At 39.1% G+C, this 22045-nt stretch overlaps 1 pseudogene; it reads left to right on the plus strand.

The window, feature by feature from the left end:
* Nucleotides 1–5494: 5494 nt before the first annotated feature.
* LOC115291244 lies at nt 5495–20549 on the plus strand (annotated as a pseudogene).
* The last annotated feature ends 1496 nt before the right edge of the window (nt 20550–22045 follow it).

The raw sequence follows: 22045 nt of genomic DNA on the forward strand, positions 1-22045 counted from the left end.
CTAAAACATCCTTGTATGAAGGGTTTAGTGTTTTCCCCTGTGGGTTGGCCCTTCTTCCACACTAATAATGTACATCTCCTACTCCTCCCAGGTAGAGGCAGCTGGAGGGCAGGTCCTTCATTGTACTTATGGTAGCATTCCCTGCAGGGTCCTGTTTTGCCCATGTAGATGTTTAGTAAACATTTGTGACCTGCAGTCAGCGTGGAAAGATCATGCCACACTTCAAGTGAAGGGAGTCACAGAGAATGTGCTTAGTGCAGGGTATGAGGCAGAATCCTGGGGTAATTCAAGACTGGAGTTTAGGTCAAAACAGGATGGCCTCAGTAGAGATTACTTAAGAGATCACCAAGAAAAGACAGTTTCTCAAAGATCGGTGGGAAGAATGAAATGGCCAACGTGTCCACATGAGGCATATTTTGCATGAGCTTTTTGCATTATAGAAACTATTATATGAGATTACACTGTGGCTTATCTATTTCAAATTGATCAAGGGAGACTACCAAATACTAAAAAATGAACCATGGACTGAAGGGGGAGGGGGAGGGTGGGAGGGGGCGACGGTCATGGTGGGGGGCACTTGTGGGGAGAAGCACTGGGTGTTATATGGAAACCAATTTGACAATAAACCATTTTAAAAAAAAGAAAAATCATTATAGTTTTTGAGTTAGGATTTTTCTAAAGCAAATGAATTTAAGGGTTAAAATCAACAATGGTTCAGGCCCCTAATAGTTTGATGTTTTCCTGTTTAAAGAGGAACAACCAACCAACCAACCAATCCAACAATGACAGTTTCCCGCCAAAAAGATGAAGCAAACAAAACAAAATAGATTTTGTTTATTGCATTTCAAACTCTCATCAACTTTACTGGGAATCACTTAAAGTTGACTGAATGTTTTTAAGCCAAATCTCGGGGGTGATACTGTGATTCTGTGTATTCTGTGTGGAATGCCAAGTGTATGCTGGCAATCGTGGTAAGAAATATAGAGAAAGAACTTGCCCTAAATGTGTCAAGACACTCTCTGTGAGGATGGGAGAAGTGGGAAAATTTTTTTTTTTTCTGGAGCACCTTCCATTACCATCTTGCTAACCTCTTGAGTGCTACTGGAAGCAGGGACTTTCTAGCAGTGTCCTCTCTGAAGCCAAACAGTACAGAAGATGAGAGTGGTGTATATTTGACTACCTATCCACCTAAGAGAAACCAGAGGCACATGAATCAATGGAGTACGTTTATAGCCTGGACTTGAGGGAATTCTTAGACTTAGATGTGAACTCCTGATAGGGGCACCACTGCCCTTTTGTGGGTAAGGAGTACTGGACACGTGGTCAGAGATCAGAATATTCTGTGAGTGTAAAATATATGTCAGATTTTAATTCCTTGGTTTAAAAAAACATAAAAGAACTTATTAATACTTGCTTATTACAGGTTAAAATGATATTTTGGCCAAATCATATATTATTAAAATTATTTTTACCTGTTTCTATTTACTTTTTATAATTTTTTAAAGTTTGTTTATTTATTTTGAGAGAATGAGAGAGAGCAGAGGAGGGGAAGAGAGAGGGAGAGAGAGAATCTCAAGCAGGTTCACACTGTCAGGACAGGGCCCAAGCCCAACATAGGGCTCAGTCTCATGAAGCACGAGATCATGACCTGAGCTGAAATCAAGAGTCAGATGCTTAACCAACTGAGCTGTCCTGACACCCCTATTTTTTTAATTTGGCAACTAGAAAACTTAAATTACAAGTGTGGGCAATGTTATATTTCTGTTGGACAGAGTCTAAGGCTTATACCATTGAGGGGCAGATATACATTCTGGCCCTGACAGGACGTAGAGCTTACAAGAATTTGTCTCTTCTCATGTGAGTCATGCCCAGATGTGTATAAAAGCAGTTTTATTGTTTGTGTAATAGCCCTATATACATGCAGAGAGTCTTTCATCTGAGGATCTCAAACATTAATTAATTCTCACTGAATAGCTGAGGAAGATGGGTATTCTTAGTTCTCTTCTACAGATGAGAAAACTGAGGCATGGGGAAATTTAAACAATTTGCCCAGGCCTACCCAAGGTTGAATGGCAGAGCTCAGAATAGAAACTGTGATTCATTATAATTAATCACACATCTAGCCAGCAAACAATATTTTTCTTCCTGATTAGGTGAACTCCTTCAAGTAAGGGACCATGCTTTTAAAATGCGATTTCCAACTGGTAAAATACTGAATGCTCAGTGAACATTACATGACCGTAAGTATCAAGTACTTTCAGATTAACACATTTTGGCATTAACAATTAGGTAACATACAAGATGTAAATATATGGTCTATTTCCTTCCAGGGAAGAAATCATTATTATACCTTACTTTGGAAGCATATAAACAAATCTTATGTTTGATTAATTCAATTGTTTTAAAAACTAGATTTCTTGGGCTTATGTTGATATTTTGAAAAGACTTTCCAACCCAAAAGCATGTTGGTCTAGATTTGGTTTCTAGTCTGGCAGAGGAAGGAAATGCTGTTGGATCTGTGTTGTGCCTCTACCAACATTCTTCTGTCACCTTCTACCTGTGATACAACTTCCTTTTACAAGCTCGGGCATCACAGCTCTGCTGAGTGCATCCTCTCAAAAGAATACACCTTTATCCAAGTTATTTTGGAGGGAAGTCCATCAAGAACAGACATTAGACTTCCCTAGTAAAAGCTACATGAAACAAATAGTTTTTTTCTCCAGTCCTCATGTCAATTTTCCTTATACTGAGTAGGGAAAAAAAGAAAAATTTACTACAGACTTGTGATTACATTCCCTTTGATTGAGACTAACTTTCAGGGTAACTCTAAAATATTGGGCCACTAAAGTATATGTACATGTTGTTTCTTCTTTGAACACAGTAGATGAGTTTAGGAGTAGATTTAGGGGGGCACCTGTCTGTCTTAGTTGGTAGAGCACACAACACTTGATCTTGGGGTTGTGAGTTCAAGCCACCTGTTGGGTGTAGAGCTTACTTAAAAAAAAAATGTGGGAGCGTTTGGGTGGCTCAGTCTATTGAACTTCTGACTCTTGATTTCCACTCAGGTCTTGATCCCAGGGTCAGGGGATCAAGCCCCATGTTGGGTTCCCTGCTGAGTGTGAAGACAGCTTGAGATTCTCTTTCTCTTTCTCCTTCCGTCCCTCTCTCCTCTCATGCTAGGAAAATTAAATAAACAAACAAACAAACAAATATGTATAGGAGTAGATTTAGGGAGTTCTAGAAACTTTCTATCCACTCATCCATTCATTCAACAATGCATATCTGCTTTTATGTATTCCAAAAATATTTATTGTGAATGCATAAGTGAAAGGTTACTACATGCCTGGATTTTGCTTCTTATAAAAATGTTATAATAAAATGTGCTATCTTTCAAAATAGTTGAAGATGGTTGAGGGATGGGGCATCTGGGTGGCTCAGTCAGTTGAGCTCCATTGGTTCACTCTTGATTTTGGCTCAGGTCATGATCTACTGGTTTGTGAGACTGAGTCCCTTGTCAGGTTCTGCACTGAGACAGTGGGGATTGCTTGAGATTCTCTCTCTCCCTCTCTTTCTGCCCTTCCCAATCTCTCTTTATCTCTCTCAAAATAAACGAATAAACATTTAAAAACATGGTTGAAGGATGTTCATTTTTGCCAATGTATGCATACATGTACAAGGGAGTATGTCACGTGATGCCCTCTTTACCTTCATTGCCAACAGCATTAAGCCTGATCAGTTCTCAGTGTGTCATCTTGTCCTTGTGACAGGAAGTATGACTGGAGTGCTGCAAGGTTTTTAATTATACTCGCACTCAAATAATGATAGCTTACTTGTGGGCACATGTCTTAGAACTGTGCTTTGCGCATCAGACACATTCCTTCATTTCCTTTGCCTTTTGCTTGAACCAGAAAAATGGTTTAGAGAAATTCATGCACACTTCCCTGCCATCCCCACCCACAGTGGTGAGGTTGAGTCAGTGGGGGAAGAGATTCAATATCTTGGTGCCTTTGATACTCTAGGCGCAGAATGGTGGAGTGGGGAGGTGAAGGGAAGGAGAAGGGGAGTAGAAAACACAGCAGACTCCACCCTAGACAATCCTTCTGCATTTGGCATTTCTCATTCCTTCAAAGCTGATGAATTCTACTTCTGGAAGGTGACAGTTGGGGAAGGAGGAAGGGTGAGGCGGAAGAGATGATATGTGCCTGTTGAGTCCTTTACAAAATTCTCCCCAGATGATCTCTGCATATCTTTGGTCACCACTTCCTGCATTCAATTTGCCCATATGTAGTCATACTGCACTGTTTCTGATTGCTGCAAAACATCCCACCCCCAGAATCGTGCAACACTCATTCTAGCGTGCCTCTTTGGCAGAGAAATCTGGGAGACTTTTTAGCAGTGGTCATTTGTGAGGTCATGCCAATGAACAAGCACAGAGAGCTGAGTCTTTAATATCTGGAGCAAAGAGGGAGTCACTTCAGATTGATGCCTCAGAACCCTCTAGTCTAGAAAGATCTTTGTTAAAAGAGACTATCTTCATTCTTTTGGCAACTATATCTATAGTAGCTACCCTACCAGGGAGTGAATGAGAATTAAACAGAAGATGAGGAGAATTATTTCCAACTTGGCTCTTTATTTGATAAAGCTTTATGCAAAGTATACATCTGCAAGTGATGATACCCTGAAGTAGTGAGAATATAATCATAATTGAGTAAGGTTAATGAAACGATGTTATTTTGCAGCAAGGGAGGTGGGGAAGGTGGGGGGAAATTAATAGGCTAATGGGATTGAAGGGAGTTATACATTCAGAAAATAAATGTTTTCCCCTTGTGATGGGCTCTCCAGAGACAAATCTTGGAACGTGGCCCACAGAAGTTATGCACAACGGCAGCCCCCTCTCCTGCCCAGCAGCAGCAGGACACTGCTGGGGCAAGAGCATGGCGCCTGCGGCCCAGGCTCTAACACATGCCTGAGGAATAGCAATCTGCTCTCAGTGCACCAGGCACAATGAAGGCCCTCTAAGCTGCCACTCAAGAAGGGCCTGCTAACACTCCCGCCCCTTGTTTCTGGCTCTTGGCATTGTTGGGGCAGGGAGTGTGGGGGGAGCTACACACTTCCATGCTGGGAAAGGCAGGGCCCCCAGCGGCCCCAGCCAGCTATCAGATGGCCCCGACAACAGCAGTAGCCAGATGAGCTAGCAGGGCCCTTACGCTGCTTGGCTAAGTCGCTAAACATCCAGGAATTTGAGGATTGTGGTTTCAGAAAATTCAGGCCTCTGCCTCCTTCATCCCCTTGCTCCAAATGACAACAACAACAACAACAAACCCAAACTCATTTAAAATTCTTTTGGTATGGCAGGACTGTCACAACATCTGATTGCAGCATCCGTGTCCTCCTAACACCCTTTAAATGGCAGGGCTGACAAATTTCTAAGAGCACGGGGGCAGTCCTCAAACTATATCTTGATCTGGTTGGATAAAAAGTGATGCTAGGCAAGATGACTGATCGGGATTATGATAAGAAGGCAGATGACATGGTGACTTTTGGAAGTAGCAAGCTTATTGCTAATCTTTACACTGTAGGCAAAAGAAGTGACATGCCAAAAACAGCACACCCAGAATATATTCATTAGAGCAGGGAGCAAAACATTCGTAAACTCGGAGTGTGGTTGCACATCAGAGGTAAGCCTCAAAACTTGTCTTGAAGCAAAGACTAGTGTTGATCCTCAGCCAATTTAAAGGATGAATGGGGCCACGAGACCATTTTAGGATAAAAATAGGAACTACTACTTTTTGAGCCCTATGTTCCAAGGATTTTAAATACATTAGCTAATTTAGACCTACTGGTAGCCTTCTGAGATAGATATCATTGTTCCCAATTTGTATACAACTGAGGATTGTGAGGCCTTGTGCAATTAGGAAAGTTCTGCCTGACCCCGAAGCGAGTGCTCTTAGATTCCACTGTATTAATATGCCTCGCTGGGGCTCAAAGGAGACACAAAGCTAAGGACATGAACCAAATGTGTTGTTGTTTTTTTTCCTAAAGAATTCCAGTTTTCCTTGAGCTTATATTAAAGCTTTATCTTAAAGAAGTAATCATTGTTGCTCTTTGCAGACAAGATACAACATTTAATCTCGAGAAAAGCAGTGAGCATTTCCATTTCTGCTGAATGCTTCAAAACTGAACCAATAAAGTCTAGCCTTTGTGACAGTTCTTTGTCTCTTCCGAGGCTAAAAATGTCTGGACACACTGAGTCAGTTGGAGTGTCAGCACTCTCTTGACCTGGCACACAACTGAACATGAGTCACTAAAAAGATTCGAAACTCAGGGTCAGGAAAACACTGCCATTAAGTCAGTATAGCCAAAAATATTCGGGCGTCAACCTTGTGCTCCTGGATGTAGATTGTTTACTCATCTATTTATTTATTCAGCCAATAAATATCTACCCTAACCCACTCACATACATATAAAACACAGAGTAAAAAGTTTAATGAATACAAAATAATATAGTGAAAAGCTAGTTCACACCACAGTCCTCCAGATTTTCTGCTTAAGGACAACCCCTGACACCAGTTTCCTGGGGATCCTTCTAGAGATAGTCAAGGCATAAATGTATTTCCCTTGCTTTTTTTTTATTATTTTTTTTAACATTTATTCATTTTTGAGAGACAGAGTGTGAGCACAGGATGGGCAGAGAGAGAGAGGGAGACAGGCTTTAGGCTCCAGGCTTTAAGCTGTCAGCACATGGCCCAGTGCGGGGCTCAAACTGATGAACCGTGAGATCATGACCTGAGCCACCCAGACGCCCCTCCCTTGCTTTTCATAACTGCTATTGGATCCTTGCTATAGCCTGAGCACTGGTTTATATACAGTGATGGCCAAGACTCAGCCCCGCCCCCAAGGAAGAGGTAGATGCATAAACCGATTGCCACCATAGGATTGAGAAGTGCTCTGATGTTTATGAGAATGGTAGTGGTCTGAGTTGATTAGGGCTGAAATGCTAAGGGGTCTGATCAGCTGTTGCAGTAAATTGTTGTCATAAGGTGTTTGCAAATTATTTTTTCAAAAGGTTAAGGCTATTCCTATGATGATCACTTTTTCCTATGATACCAAATTAATATTCTAACTTGCTTTTGTGAGTGATACGGATGATGTGAAGGTCAAACAATTCACTGAGAATTGTGTGTGACCCTGGGCATGCCCCTGGTATGTCCTCCCACAAATGGGATCTGATCCACATGTGGGGAGGTTGAAAATCTCAGACATCCAGTGGTCAAAGGAGGCCAAAGTATCCTCATTTTCTGGGAAACCACTAGAAAGCTTTCCCCAAATATTATATGCTTCTCATTCAGTTGGGATACCCATGGCCTAGTTTCCTGGTTTCAAAATATTCATACTTGTAATAGGATGGACGTCAGGAAGTGGCAAAACTGCCCATCTGGATTGAATACAGTTCGGGACAGTAGTTTTTGCACCATGAGGCAGATAACGTTTTGCAGATTTGAGAGACAGTTGAATGTGATGCATGTGGATGCAAGCTACTGGCGGAAGGCTTGGCACAGACCCTTTCAATGGGCCTGGATTTATGGGAACTACTCAGGAGCCTGTAGACTTTGAGGAGGGACATAGAGTAGTTACTTTGTTCACAAAGAGTTGACTTCAGTTGACCTGCATTCTCACCGCACATTGAATTTTACTGCCAGTGTGAGTGTAAACCAGCTCCAGACTCAGATGCAACTTCTGCTCAATGTCTGATAGGGAGTTAAAGAGAGAAAATAAAAATAGGTATAAATAAGTTTCACATGATTTCCAATCCAAACTAAGAGTTGGCTCTGTTTCACTCAATCAGCCAGGGGCAGAGAGCATTTTGCAAACTTCAGTGGCTCTTTCAGAAAGCCTGGTCTATATCCTGTTTTCAGAAGAAAACCCAGAACCCGTCATATGTGCTCTGTTTCTGTTTCTGTGGCAGTTCACCTCGTAGCTGTACTAGGATAGAAAGTGGTCCAAGTACATTCATTCTCCTCTAGTACTTCCAAATGTGCCCATCTGAGGGGCAAGACATTTTGCTTGTTATTTTAACACAGGAAGCAGAAATGCATCTTGGAATGAAACACAGTTGAATTGTCAAAGGTAGAATCATAAAATACAATCCTTCCCAAGGATTTCTTTCCTTGGGAGCTCAGGTGGCCCCAACTTGACAGCAGGGTCTCTGTGCTAACTTAGGTTTTCATATTATGTCAGAAAAATAGAAATATAATTCTCTCCTCTTGCTAGAAAACTCAAAATTGTATAGTTGAAAAACAAATTTTAGTCTCTTTTTAAAATCCACTGTAGGGGAGCCTGGGTGGCTCACTTGGTTAAGCATCGACTTTGCTCGGTCACGATCTCCCGGTTTGTGAGTTCAACATCCGGCTCCATGCTGACAACTCGGAGCCTGGAGCCTGCTTCAGATTCTATGTCTCCCTCTCTGCCTCTCCCCAGCTCATGCTCTGTCTCTCTCTGTCTCTCAAAAATAAATAAATGTTAAAAAATTTTTTAAAAATATCCACTGTAAATGCCATGATACACAGCATGGATTTTGAAAGGGTTTTTTCCACTTCCTTCCCAGACATCCATCCATCCTCCCTTTTTTCCTTCCTTCTTTCATTTTTTCCTTCCTTCCTTCCTCCCTTCCACATGAAGCAAAAGTAGACCTGAGTGAAATTTTGCCTTTTTGCTCATTTCTTTTCCCTAGCTGGGTTAAAGGACAAAAAGAGTGTATTTTCCAAGTACCTTATGGGATCCTGACAATTTATTTCTTCCCTTTGCTTTGAAAATGACCCCTAAAGAGATAAAATTGTTTGCATTAGTTCTTACAGAAAAGCAGCCAAGGTTTTATTAAAAACACTGCCCTTTGTATTCTTGCATATTTTCTTTCCTTGTCTAATATGGGAAGATATCAAATGTAAAAGAAACACAAACACCAGACACTGCTCCTTTCATCTTTACTCAATTTCCAAAATCTTCCAACACATCACCTTATTCTTCTTATTAAACTTTAAAAAGGAGCAAGTGGAATGCTGCATTTAAATTTTGAAGACAGAGGACATGGAATAGGAGATCTGCATTGTGTCATTTGTTAGATTCTCCTAAGATCTCCTCACCCTGTATTAGGACTGGCAAAACATTTTTATACCTTGGGGAACACATTCATACCAACTGGTTTTGTATGGAACTCAGTTTTGGAAGTTCATCTTCTTTGATGTGGCTGGATTCTTTAATTAAAAAAAAAAGAGATGAAAAGTGTCACTGATCCCTGGTAGAGTAAATAAATTTTAAAACAAGTTTAAAATTTCCTTTAAACACATATAATGTATTATTGTGTTTAGGGTATTTAGCAATACCCTAAAATACATATAATAATTCAATGATGAAATATAATGATGAAAAATAATCTAGTGAAAAATGTGATGACCTCCGTTTTCCTTTTTTTTTTTTAAATTCCCAGCCTAATTTTGTTCACTAAAACCTGTCCCTGTCAAAGCAGTCTTTAATAGCCATAGTTATAAAGCAGATTCTGTAGCAAAATGGGGACAACATCTTATGATAAAATTATTTTTTTTCACTTAACCTGTTATATTTTTTAAAAAAGATTAAATGGAAACATACCAAAAGACTATCCTAGAATGATTTTTTTATATTCTTATTCTGTCTTTTCTTCTCCTTTTTGTAATTTGGGACAATCACTTTTCTAACAACAATCACAAGAAGACCAGCCATAGTCCTTATAATTTTCATGGGTCTGATTTATCCTGAACCATCCTGTGCTTGAAGATGCAGGCCTCTGACTTAAAAAAATATATGTACTTTAAACTTTGAATAGCTTATCAGAAACCGTAATGATACCTGATAAAATCTCAGCCCTCAAAGAGAAAAGATTTGAGGGGTACAGTGCATGTTGGGATAAACAACTTGAAACCAAGTGAATAATGAGGTTACTGAGTCAGTGATGAGCACACCTGAGTTTTGATAAGCATGACCCAACAGCATGTGGTGAAATCCTCGATCCACAGAGAGTCTCATCTGTACTGAACTCACCAGAAGGAGCATTTAGTTCCTATAAAGCAAGGTACAATAAATCAGGGGAAAGCTGTAGATCCTGTCAGACCTGCCTGCATTCCTTTCCCCTCAGTGAGTCCTTAGTTCAAGAGGGTTCATCCTTCGGGAATATTTCAACACCCTTTTGGAAGTTGTGCCAAAATCCAGGGCTTTGACAACTTGATAAAGCCTTATTTTATCCTGAGACAAAAACTTGACTTTGGGAAGGGCTAAATTATCAAAGGCAGTACCACATAGCAGCAGTAACTTAACTGGCAGATCTTGCGGGATGAGAGTGCCTTTGAACTTGCTGGGAATTTTAACAGCAAGAGTGCAGATTCCTGGAAGAAAACCTTTACTAAAAGAAGACAAAGAACTAGTAAGTAGCTTTTCAGCTGGATAAAAAGATGGGAGATAGAATCCATCAGCTGTAGAGTCCTGTGTTCCATTTCCATCATTATACCAGGAGAGAGAGTAGATGCAGAGAAACTTATGGGGTGGTGTTGAAAATAGATTCCAAAAAAAAGAAGTTGGGGGGATTCATTTCCTCTAGTATTATGGACTAGAATTTAAAATATCAGTGTGAAGAGGGAATTAATTGGACTTGGTGGAATGACAAGTCGGGAGCCATTGGGATCTGGTGATTTACCAATGCTGATGTTGAGTTCAGCTCTCTTCCTGGGAACTCTCTTTGAAGTTAGGGCAAATTGGGAACAGAATGAGCCAAGGGAAGAGTGGGGAATAGGATGTGAATGGTTTTTGTAGTACATCGTTTCTCTCAAACATTTATTGCTTTTCCCTTCCTCTTCATTCAGCAAATACTTCATGACCTTCTCCCTGTGCCTAGCATTCTACTGGGCACGTGGGATTTGAAGACGGATACAGGAGAATTCCTCATTTTGACAAGTCTGCAGGCAATGGCAAACACTGACTAACTCCTATTCCCTTTCTGATAGGAGTAGCTCTGAGGAAGCAATGCACTGCCCCATATTTCTATCATCTTACATCTTAAAATGGAGACATTGGTCATTTCACATAACTTTACTCTTATTATTAATGGCCATTTATTAAACCTATTCAAGTAGGTTTAATTTTGATGTTGTTTATTATGCTTGTTTCACTTAAATAAATTAACACATTTGAAAACAAAATCTCACGTCAGAGAGACCTTCTATTCTGGCTATGGTTTTTAGCAATATGGCTTCTTTGTTGATTTCATGAGCCTCTTTTTCTGTATGTTGGAATCTGGGGAGAATATTACAGATTTGACTTGCTGGGGAGGGATGAATTATTTTTTATCAGTAGACATCTAACTGATCTGAAAACAACCCCTGAAAGGTATTTGTTTGTTTTTGCCTATAAAAATATTGACAGCCATGCAACCAAACTGTAAAGGTTTGTAAAAAAAAAAAAAAAAGAAAGAAAGTAAAAGAAGAATCCCTACTTTGTCCCACCCCCACCCAATCTTCTCTAAAGAGAGGAGGAAGAAACTTCCTTAACTTTCCAAGAAGTGAAACTAACTGTCATTTTAAAAAGTTACATTATACTCATAACCAATAATATAATAAGTTTTCAGAAGAGCCATTTATGATCAGTCAGAATATAAAGGAGGATTCAACTACCTATTTTCTTTATAGGCTTAAATTATTTTGACTAATAATCTACGTATTTCTCTAGAAAAATTTCTCTATTTACCTTTTTGCTACTCTATTGTGTGGCAAATTTGAGTTTCTCAAGGATTCTGTGGGGATGGAACATAGAGGGCCCCTCATGATCCCTGCCACCCAAAATTTACGACCATGTAGTCGCTTCCTACAATCCGCGGCAGCACGATTAGTCTATGCAACAAAAGATTATGGCAGAAGTGATGGTATGTTCCTTCCTGGGCTAAATCATAGAAGACATTCTGGCTTCTGCCTCTCAATCTCTCTCTTTGTCTCTTTGATCATTCCCTCTGGGAGGCACCAGCTGTTGGGTTGTGAGGACAGTCAGGCAGCCCTGTGAATCATCATGTGGCAAGGTACTGAGGCCTCCTGCCAGCAGCCATATGAATGAGCCATCTTGGAAGCAGATTCTCCAGTGTTCATAAGCCTTCAGATGACTGCAGTCCCTGCCAGACAGCTTGACTGCATCCTCGACAGAGACCCTGAGCCAGAATCATCCAGTGAAGCCATACCCAGATTCCTAACCCATAGGAACTGTGGAAAATAATGAATGTTTGCTGGGTTAAGCTGATAAGTTTTGGAGTAATTTGTTATGCAGCAATAGATAATGAATACAAGGATCATTTCACACCAGAGATTCATTGCTTTTCTGATTCTCAGATCACACTCGTAATATCTACCATGTGAAATATTCTCACTGGGAGTCTTGGGAAAGTTTTAAACCTCCTTAGTTTCCCAGGGTGCCTGGCTCTTTTGGTTAAGCTTCTGACTTCGGCTCAGGTCATGATCTCGCAGTTTGTGAGTTTGAGCCCCACATCAGGCTCTGCTGACAGCTCAGAGGCTGGAGCCTGGAGCCTGCTTCAGATTCGGTGTCTCCCTCTCTCTCTAAACCTCCACCACTCATGCTCTGTCTCTCTCTCTCTCTCATAAATAAATCAACATAAAAATAAATAAAAGGTTTTATCTTTTAAAATAAACAAATCTGCTTATCTCATGTATTAATTCATATATTGTATATGCATATGTGTATACAGTTAATGCACTTTTTCTAAATGCTTTTTAAAGTTTATTTTTCATTTTAAAGACAATATATGCTTATTAAAGAAAACATGGAGGGAAAGATTAAAAAAAAAAACCTACCCATAGTTTTAACATCCAAAGAGAACTATTGTTAATATTTGTGTACTTCCTTTGATTTTCTTTTTTTGTTTAAAAAGTTGTGACCATACGCTATATACCACGCTTTTGACAAGCCAAGTTCATTTTCTTTAATAACAAAACCCAATAATGTGCCTTGCTCATTCTTGTCATTCAGCCCTCTGCTCCGAGTGACAGGTTCCCAGGGAAATCAGATGTGTCTGTGCCCTGAGTGTGCGGAAGGCCCGTGAGAGTGTCATGGGTTTGGAGCCAGGGCCTGGCAGGGAGTGATCAGTGCCTGGGGGTGCCAGACACATGGAAAATGATTTATACCAATGACTAGTCGCCTCTGCACACATTCTTTTTGTTTTCAGTACTAACATGTGTATAACGGACCACTCCCTGCCCAACAACTCGTATTTATATCCACAAACTTAAGAGAATCTACACTCCTTTATTTTCTGTTCCTTTTCAAATAGGTCTGCATAGATATGTGAATTCACTAAATGCCGAGAAAAAAGCATAAGCAGCAGGGCCCTTTCCAAGGCCCTGGGAGGGGTGCTAGCAATGTGTTCACATGGTCATGTATTTATATAAAAATTAGCAAACGTGAGAAACTTAAATCACAATTGGTGAAGACAGCCATCCGCTCTGTAGCATGCATGCACTTGCCTTGATGCAGGGTGGTATTAAGTAGTTGGGGGCATTTTGTTTTTATAAATTTTTGTATTCTTTTTTTTTTTGACTGGGCATGAAAAATCATATGATTCAGGACCCAGAATGTTAGATAGATGTCTTGGTCTCTAAACTGCAGACAGTTTTCCCCCCGCAATTACTTGTACTGTAAGCATAATTTATTTATTATTTGTTAGTCTTATTGTGAAGTCGTGGGGAATTTCCAAGCTGTGAGAGTTACAGAATTAGAGGGCATCTAATGAGCTCAATCTGTTCAAATGCTTGTATGTAATTCCCGAGGCTGTTTCATCAGAATCCATCAGTCCTCAAGAGAGCTTCCTCTTTGCTGACTCCATTCTTTGACTCTCTTCCTTTGTTGACTCCTATTCCTTGACTCTATGCATATTTTTTGAAGAAAATGGCTGCCTCTCCAGTTTTTCACTATGATCCTTCAATTAAGAGAAAAACAAATTTAACCTACTCATGCAACACAAAAATGCAAAAAAGGAATGCAGAATAAATAGTACCAACCAGGAGGTGATGGACTTTATAAAAGACTGTGCAAAAAAAAAAAAAAAAATCCACATACACACAAAGTGAAAAAGAGACAAACAAAAACCCAGACTCTTCACTACAGAGAACAGATAGGTGATTACCAGAGCAGGGTGTGTGGGAGGCTGAGTCAAACAGGCGATGGGCATTAAGAGCACACTTCTTGTGGTGGGGTACTCTCGGGTGGCTCAGTTGGTTAAGCATCCAACTCTTGATTTCTGCTCAGGTCTTGATCTCAAGGTTTGTGAGTTCAAGCCCCTCCTTGGACTCTGTGCTACAGAGCCCACTTAGGATTCTCTCTCTTTCTCTCAAAATAAATTTAAAAAAAAAAAAGAGTACCTGTATTATGATGAACACTGAATAATGTATTTATGACATGCTATTTATTATTTATTTTGTTATTTGTGATATATTTTTATATACTTGTTATGTGTTCATGTGTTATATATATTATATATAAATATCTATGTAAATATATGTAATACATTTGTCATATATTATTGTTTATTGCCATAATATGTTTATGCAATATCTTTCTTTTCTTTTTTAACCATGGGGGTATAGTTGGCATAAAATAAACCACCTATATTTAAAGTGAACAATTTGAAACTTTCTGACGTTTGTATACACCATGAAACTATCCCCACAATCAAGAGAGTGAACGTACCCATCACCCCTGTAACTTTCTTCATGCCCCTTTAAAATGATCCCTACCTCTGTCTACCGTCCTTGATCTGCTTTCTGTCACCTCCATTAGTTTTGTTTTTCTATAATCTTATATAAATGAAATCTTACAGCGTGTACAATTGGGGGGGTTTCCTTTATTCAGCATAATTAATTTGAGACTCATCCATGTAATTATGTGTATCTATAGTTCATTCTTTTTACTGCTATGTGATACATTCTATTGGATGAATGTAACATTGTTTTTCCATTCATCTTTTGGTGGACAGTAGGGACTATTACTGATAGAGTTGTTATGAATATTTGGGCACGAGTGTTTGTATAGACGTATATTCTCTCTTTTCTCTTTCAATGATCATTGTTCTTTATTGCCTACAGTCCAATGCATTAGGTGCCATTTTGTCATATATTTTGTCTGATGTTCTAGTTGTTTCAGGCAGGATGGTAAATCTGGTCCCTCTTATTCCATTTGACTGGAAGCAGAAATATTTTGTACCTCTTTCACTTATCATAATCATTCCTCACATGACGATATACCACTATATGTATGGTGTAAGAATCTTCAACACAGTTCTGTTTCTCCTGTCCCGGCCTTTGTGCTATGGTGGTCAGACACTTGGCTTTTATCTATTATAAACTCATCAATGGATTATTTTTCCTTTCCTATTTCTTTATTTAACAATTTTAGACAATCTCAGTTGATTTCTTTGATGATAGACAGGGATTTAGTTCACTTTTCTTCCATCTTCCAAACTTGGCCTTCGTCTCCTCCACTTTAATATGATTATGTCACTATTTTAGATCCTTTCTATTAGTTGCCTTTGTAACTATTTAAAAATATAGTTTTATATAGTCATATCCTTATTTTTAATTCCATCAACTACTAGCACTATTTCTTGACTCTTCACTTTGTGAGGTGAACATATGAATGCCCTAATCCTTTCCTTCATCTCTGTACTCCTTTCTGCCACATTTAAATGCTTAATTTTTTTGAAAATATTTAAACATATTTATTTAGAGAGAGTACAAGCCGGGGAGGGGGTGGGCAACAGGAGAGAATCCCAAGCAGGTTCTGCACTGTCAGTGCAGAGCCCAATGTGGGGCTTGGACTCACAAACTATGAGATCATGACCTAAGCTGTAACCAACAGTCAGACACTTCACCCACCTAGCCACCCAGGTTCCCCTCAAATGCTTAATTATTTTAACTTATATTGTCAAGAAAGGAAACGTGCATCTCGTTCTTCCACCAGACCTAAGTGTTCCTTTTGCCTGGCCTGTGGGTTGATTCCAAGAGCTGCAAATTGGTCAACAGTGTTTACAACATTTTTCTATATAAAGATTGATCACAGCTCAGCCATGTAGTGTACTCTAGTTACATAGCCTTGTGTGTTTCTTGGGATTTCTAATTGTCTCTGTTGCCCCACCCCATTTCCTGCTTTGCTGCATTTTTTACAACTTGATATTCCAACTTCTTCAAGATAGTATCAAATCTGAATTCTTTCTACTCATAAACATTTTCTTTCTAGACATCTACTGTTTGGAGCCCTTGTTCCTTTAGCTCCAAACTGAATTTTTTGGTTCTACATTTGGTGAAAAGTTGAACTCCACAAATTTTTTGTTTACTCCCCTATTTTGCTGGAACACATCCTTGAATCACTTGCATAGAATAGGAATGTGAGAGGTAAACTTACTGAGTTCTTCCTTGACTTAGAATGTTTTTAATTCTACTCTAAAATTTAATTAATAATTTGATTGAGTATTGAATACTTCACTTAAAATATCTTCTCTCAGAACTTTGAAGGCAGAGTTCCATTGTCTTGCAGCATTTGGTATTGCTAAAGAGAAGTTTAGGGGCACCTGGGTGGCTCATTCACAGGGCATCCGACTTCAACTCAGGTCATGATCTCGTGGTTTGTCAGTTCAAGCCCCACATTGGGCTCTGTGCTGACAGCTTGGAGCCTGGAGCCTGCTTTGGATTCTGTGTCTCCCTCTCTCTCTCTCTGCCCCTACCCTACTCATGCTCTGTCTCTCTCAAAAATACATAATTTTTTTAAAAGTTTAAAAAAATAAATAAAGTTTAATACTAATCTGATTTTTTAAAAAAGAAGACAATTTTTTCTTTCTTAAAGTTTTTGGATTTTAAGAGATCTTGGATATTATGACAGGATTGCATTACATGTATACATTGCTTTGGGTAGTAGAGACGTTTTAATAGTATTTGTTCTTCCGATTCATGAGCACAGAATGTGTTGGTGAAAATGCAAATTGGTGCAGCCACTCTGGAAAGCAGTATGGAGGTTCCTCAAAAAGTTAAAAATAGAACTACCCTACAATCCAGCAGTTGCCCTACTAGGTATTTACCCAGAGGATACAAAAATGCTAATTCAAAGAGATACATGCATCCCAGTGTTTATGGCAGCATTATCTATAAAAGCCAAACTATGGAAACAGCCCAGGTGTCCATCAGTTAATGAATGAATAAAAAAAGATGTAGTATGTACACACACACACACACACACACACACACACACACACACAGTGGAATATTACTTGGTGATAAAAACAAATGAAATCTTGCCATTTGCAATAACATGGATTGGAGCTACAGAGTATTAGGCTAAGTGAAATAAGTTAGAGAAAGACAAATACCATATGATTTCACTTACATATGGAATTTTGTTGTTTTTTTTTTTTACATGTGGAATTTAAGAAACAAAACAAACCAGCATAGGGAAAAAGAGCAAGAGATAGGCAAAACAAGAAACAGATTCTTTCTTTCTTTCTTTCTTTCTTTTTTTAATAATAGTTTATTGTCAAATTGGTTTCCATATAACACCCAGTGTTTCTCCCCACAAGTGCCCACCTCCATGACCATCATTCCCTTCCCCCTTCAGCCCTCGGTTCATTTTCAGTATTCAATAGTCTCTCATGATTTGTGTCCTTCTCTCTTCTCAGCTTTCTTTCCCCCTTCCCCTCCCTATGGTCCTCTGTTAGGTTTCTCCTGTTAGACCTATGAGTGCAAGCATATGGTATCTGTCCTTCTCCGCCTGACTTATTTCGCTTAGCATGACACCCTCAAGGTCCATCCACTTTGCTACAAATGGCCTTATTTCATTCTTTCTCACTGCCATGTAGTACTCCATTGTGTATATATACCACATCTTCTTGATCCATTCATCAGTTGATGGACATTTAGGGTCTTTCCATGATTTGGCTATTGTTGAAAGTGCCACTATGAACATTGGGGTACCTGTGTCCCTATGCATCAGCACTCCTGTATCTCTTGGGTAAATCCCCAGCAGTGCTATTGCTGGGTCATAAGGGAGCTCTATTGTTAATTTTTTGAGGAACCTCCACACTGTTTTCCAGAGTAGCTGCATCAGTTTACATTCCCATCAACAGTGTAGGAGGGTGCCCGACAAGAAACAGATTCTTAACTGTAGAGAACAAAATGATGGTTAGCAGAGGGGAGTTGGTTGGGAGATGGGTTAAATAGGTTATGGGGATTAAGGAAGGCACTTGTTATGATGAGCACTAAGTATTGTGTATAAGAGTTGAGTCACTACATTGCACACCTGAAATTAATATTATACTGTATGTTAACTGGAATTTAATAAACACCTTTTAAAAAATCTTTGATATTCTGAATTCCATTATTTTGTGACTTAATGTGGTTCATTTTTTACCTACTGTGTCTGGCATTATAGCATTTATTTTTCTTCTCTCTTTCTTCAGACTAGAGAAGGTCTTTCAGCTGAAAAATCCTTTTTTATTGTTTTTTTGTTTATATTTTCCTTTCATTTCATCTGTTCTCTCTAGAGCTTCTAGTCATTGAACATTAACCTCTTGGATTTATGTTTTACAATTTAGCCTTTCTTTCACATTTTTAATCTACCTATATTTTCTACTTTCCTTGAGATTTCTTTGATTTTATCTTTCAATCTGTTTTTAATTTTCTGTTTAAACTACCATATTTTTAATTATAAGAACTCTTTTTCATTCTTAGGCCATACTTTTTTTTATTGTATTTATTTCTTGAATTACAACCTTAATTATTTTTTTAAATCTCTGTTGAGGATACTACTTATAGTTAAAATAATTTTCTAGTAAATCTTCCTAAAACATGCAAGTTTACATATATTTTCTATGTAAAATGAGTCTGAACACGTCCTTGGACATATATGTTGAACTGCTGGCATTTGTAAAATCTATGAAAAGACACTATTTTTCCTCCTGGTAGATGTAAATTTCTTCAGCATGAGCTGACTTTTCAAAATATGGAGTCCACATGTTCAAAGTATGTACTTCCTTACTGAACCAGCCCAGCTGCTGCGCTGAGTTAGCCTTAGTGAGAATTGTTTTTTTCCTTTCAAAAATTTGGGAGGTCCTTTCCTTTTCACTGTGTATTCTGCCTGTCAGTTGATGATCAGGGGCCAAGTGGTGAACTTTGGAATAATGTCTGACTGGAGACAAATGGGGAGACTTAGCAACCAGGTTAGAAACTCTTGTAAGGGTTTGGAAACTGATTAATATGGTCCCTCAGAATGCTCCTGGACATGGAGTGGGGAGACAGTTGTGGGGGTCATCAACCTGGTAATTGTTCCTCTCAGCATCTGCCTTTCTTCTAGACAGACTAGGTGGGTGATCTGACGATGGTAATTCAGAGATTTAAAAGTATATGCAAGTTGACAAACTATGCATCAAAATGTTAGCCAGCCATGCTTATTTATGGGCTTTAGCATCTGGGGTGTTACCTTTCTTTGCTAAAAAAAATACATATCAGGGCACCTGGTTGGCTCAGTTGGAAAAGCATGCAACTCTTGATCTCAGGGTCATAAGTTTGAGCCCCACGTTAGGTGTGAGATTACTTAACTAGATAAAACTTTAAAAATACAATAAATATGTATCTGGAGTAATCAAAGCTTCTTCCAGACATGCATCTGCCTTGTTTCCTGGACTTTCTTCACAACATGCACCCCGACACCAGTCTTCACTTCCTCCTGAGGCTCCAATTCCTCAGCACTTTCTAAAGGGAGAAAAAGAACAGCAAGAAGCAATTGAACATATTGATGAAGTACAAAATGAAATAGACAGACTTAATGAACAAGCCAGTGAGGAGATTGTGAAAGCAGAACCGAAATATAACAAACTCGCCAACCATTTTTGCATAAGAGGTTGGAATTGATGGCCAAAAGCCCAAATTTTGGGTTAAAACACAGCTGTCTTCACTGCCTGGGGAGGAGGATGAAGAGGTGCATCATTTGACAAGAGTTGAAGTGACAGAATTTGAATATATAAATTAAATCAGGTTACAGAATAGATTTTTATTTTGATGAACTTTGAACTTTGATGTCTTTTTGACAGAAAGTTCTGTCCAAAGAATTCCATCTGAATGAGTGGTGATTCATTTTCAAAGTCCACTGAAATCAAATGAAAATCTGGAAAGGATGTGACCAGACATTCAAGTCAAGTGCAGAATAAAGCCAACAGGGAGAGACAGCATAAGGAACAAGAGAGCTTCTCGACCTGGTTTACCAACCATTCTGATGCAGGTGCAGATGAGTTAAGAGAGGTCATCAAAGATGATATTTCGCCAAGTCCATTTCAGTACTACTTGGTTCCCAATATGGATGATGAAGAAGGGGAAGGAGAAGAGGAAGATGATGATGATGAAGGATTGGAAGATATTGATGAAGGACTTGAGAATGAAGGTGAATAAGACAAAGATGATGATGAGGGGGAGGAAGGAGAAGATGACTAATGAAACACGATAGATCTGAACCTCTCTTTTAATTTCCTCCAATCCCTGGGAGCAAGTTGCAATCTTTTTTCCCCTCTTCTTGTGCTCATTCGTCCTGTTTTTTGAAGTTTCTTTTCTTTTCCTTTATACCATGATTCTCAACTTACCTGGGTGGGAGTGGGGGGGGGGGATGAAATACCTTGAGCGGAATACAGTGGGAAAAAAATTTCTACCTATTTCTGTTCCAAGTTCATTTTTATCCCTTCCTATCTTAACAAAAACTTTATGAGCTCAATACCATCTTGCTCTGTGGAGGAAAAAGAAAAATCTTTTGCTCCTTTAGCTCTGCTGGAAGCTGGAGGATGCTAGGTCCCTGTGTAGTAGTGCATAGAATTCTGCCTATTTCCCTCCTTTCTCTGTATATTGGCTCAGAGATTACACTGTGTCTCTGTGGATATATGAACAGTTAGCACTCACCAACATGTATCTGTCTACTTGTTTAAAAAAAAAACTTTAAAAAATGAGGTTATAGAATGAGATGTTTGGGTGGGTGAAGTGGGCATTTTGAGAACATGGCTTCTTCTTGGGCACGTTTAATTGTGACGTTTAATTGCAATTCTTGCAGTTTAAGATGACACTTGTAAAATAAAATTCTCTCCTTATGAGGACTTGAGCCCTGCCACTTAATGGGAGAATCAGCAGAACCTGTAGGATCTTTTTTGGAATTGAGATTCTCTATTGTAATTTTGTTTCTGCTTATTTTAAAATTTTGTTTCACTGGAAAGGAAAGATGATGCTCAGTTTTAAACGTCAAATGTTTACAAGTTGCTTCGTTAAAATAAAACACACACAAAATTAAAAAAAATCTGTATTTCTGAAGTTTTTACAGTGAAACATGATTACTTCCATAATAAGAAAATAACTTAAAGTATAAATAAGGCTTTCTTTTGAATCTTCATATACTCTATTAAAAGTAGCAGAAAAAGGGGTGCCTGGGTGGCTCAGTTCGAGCCAAAGTCTCGGGTCATGATCTCACAGTTTATGAGTTCAAGTCCCACATAGGGCTCTGTGCTGACAGCTCAGAACCTGGATCCTACTTCGGATTCTGTGTCTCCCTCTCTCTCTGCCTCTCCCCTACTTGTGCTTTGTCTATCTCTTTCTTTCAAAAACGAATAAATGTTAAAAAACTTTTTTAAGTAGCAGAAAGAAAATAAATAAAATACGAAAACTATTTTAACCCCAAGGCTGATGGCTAAACCTCAGGTGAAAAGACTAAATTTTGCAACTGACTTGGTTCAATGTACCTGAACCAAATGGGTGCTAAAGAAGAGAGGGACCAGGGGTGGGGGTGGGGGAGAGGGAGGAGAAGGTTGGGAGGATATAGAGAAGGAGATAAGAGCAGAGCAGAGCAAAGACACCTCAGGTATACCCTTCTGTCCTTCTCAAGGCTCACAAATGATGGAAGCATGACTTTGGGGAAATAGTCAGGATTTGCAGATTCATATAATAGAAATAGT

This window comes from Suricata suricatta, chromosome 5, assembly GCF_006229205.1.
Source record: "Suricata suricatta isolate VVHF042 chromosome 5, meerkat_22Aug2017_6uvM2_HiC, whole genome shotgun sequence".
NCBI lineage: Eukaryota > Metazoa > Chordata > Mammalia > Carnivora > Herpestidae > Suricata > Suricata suricatta.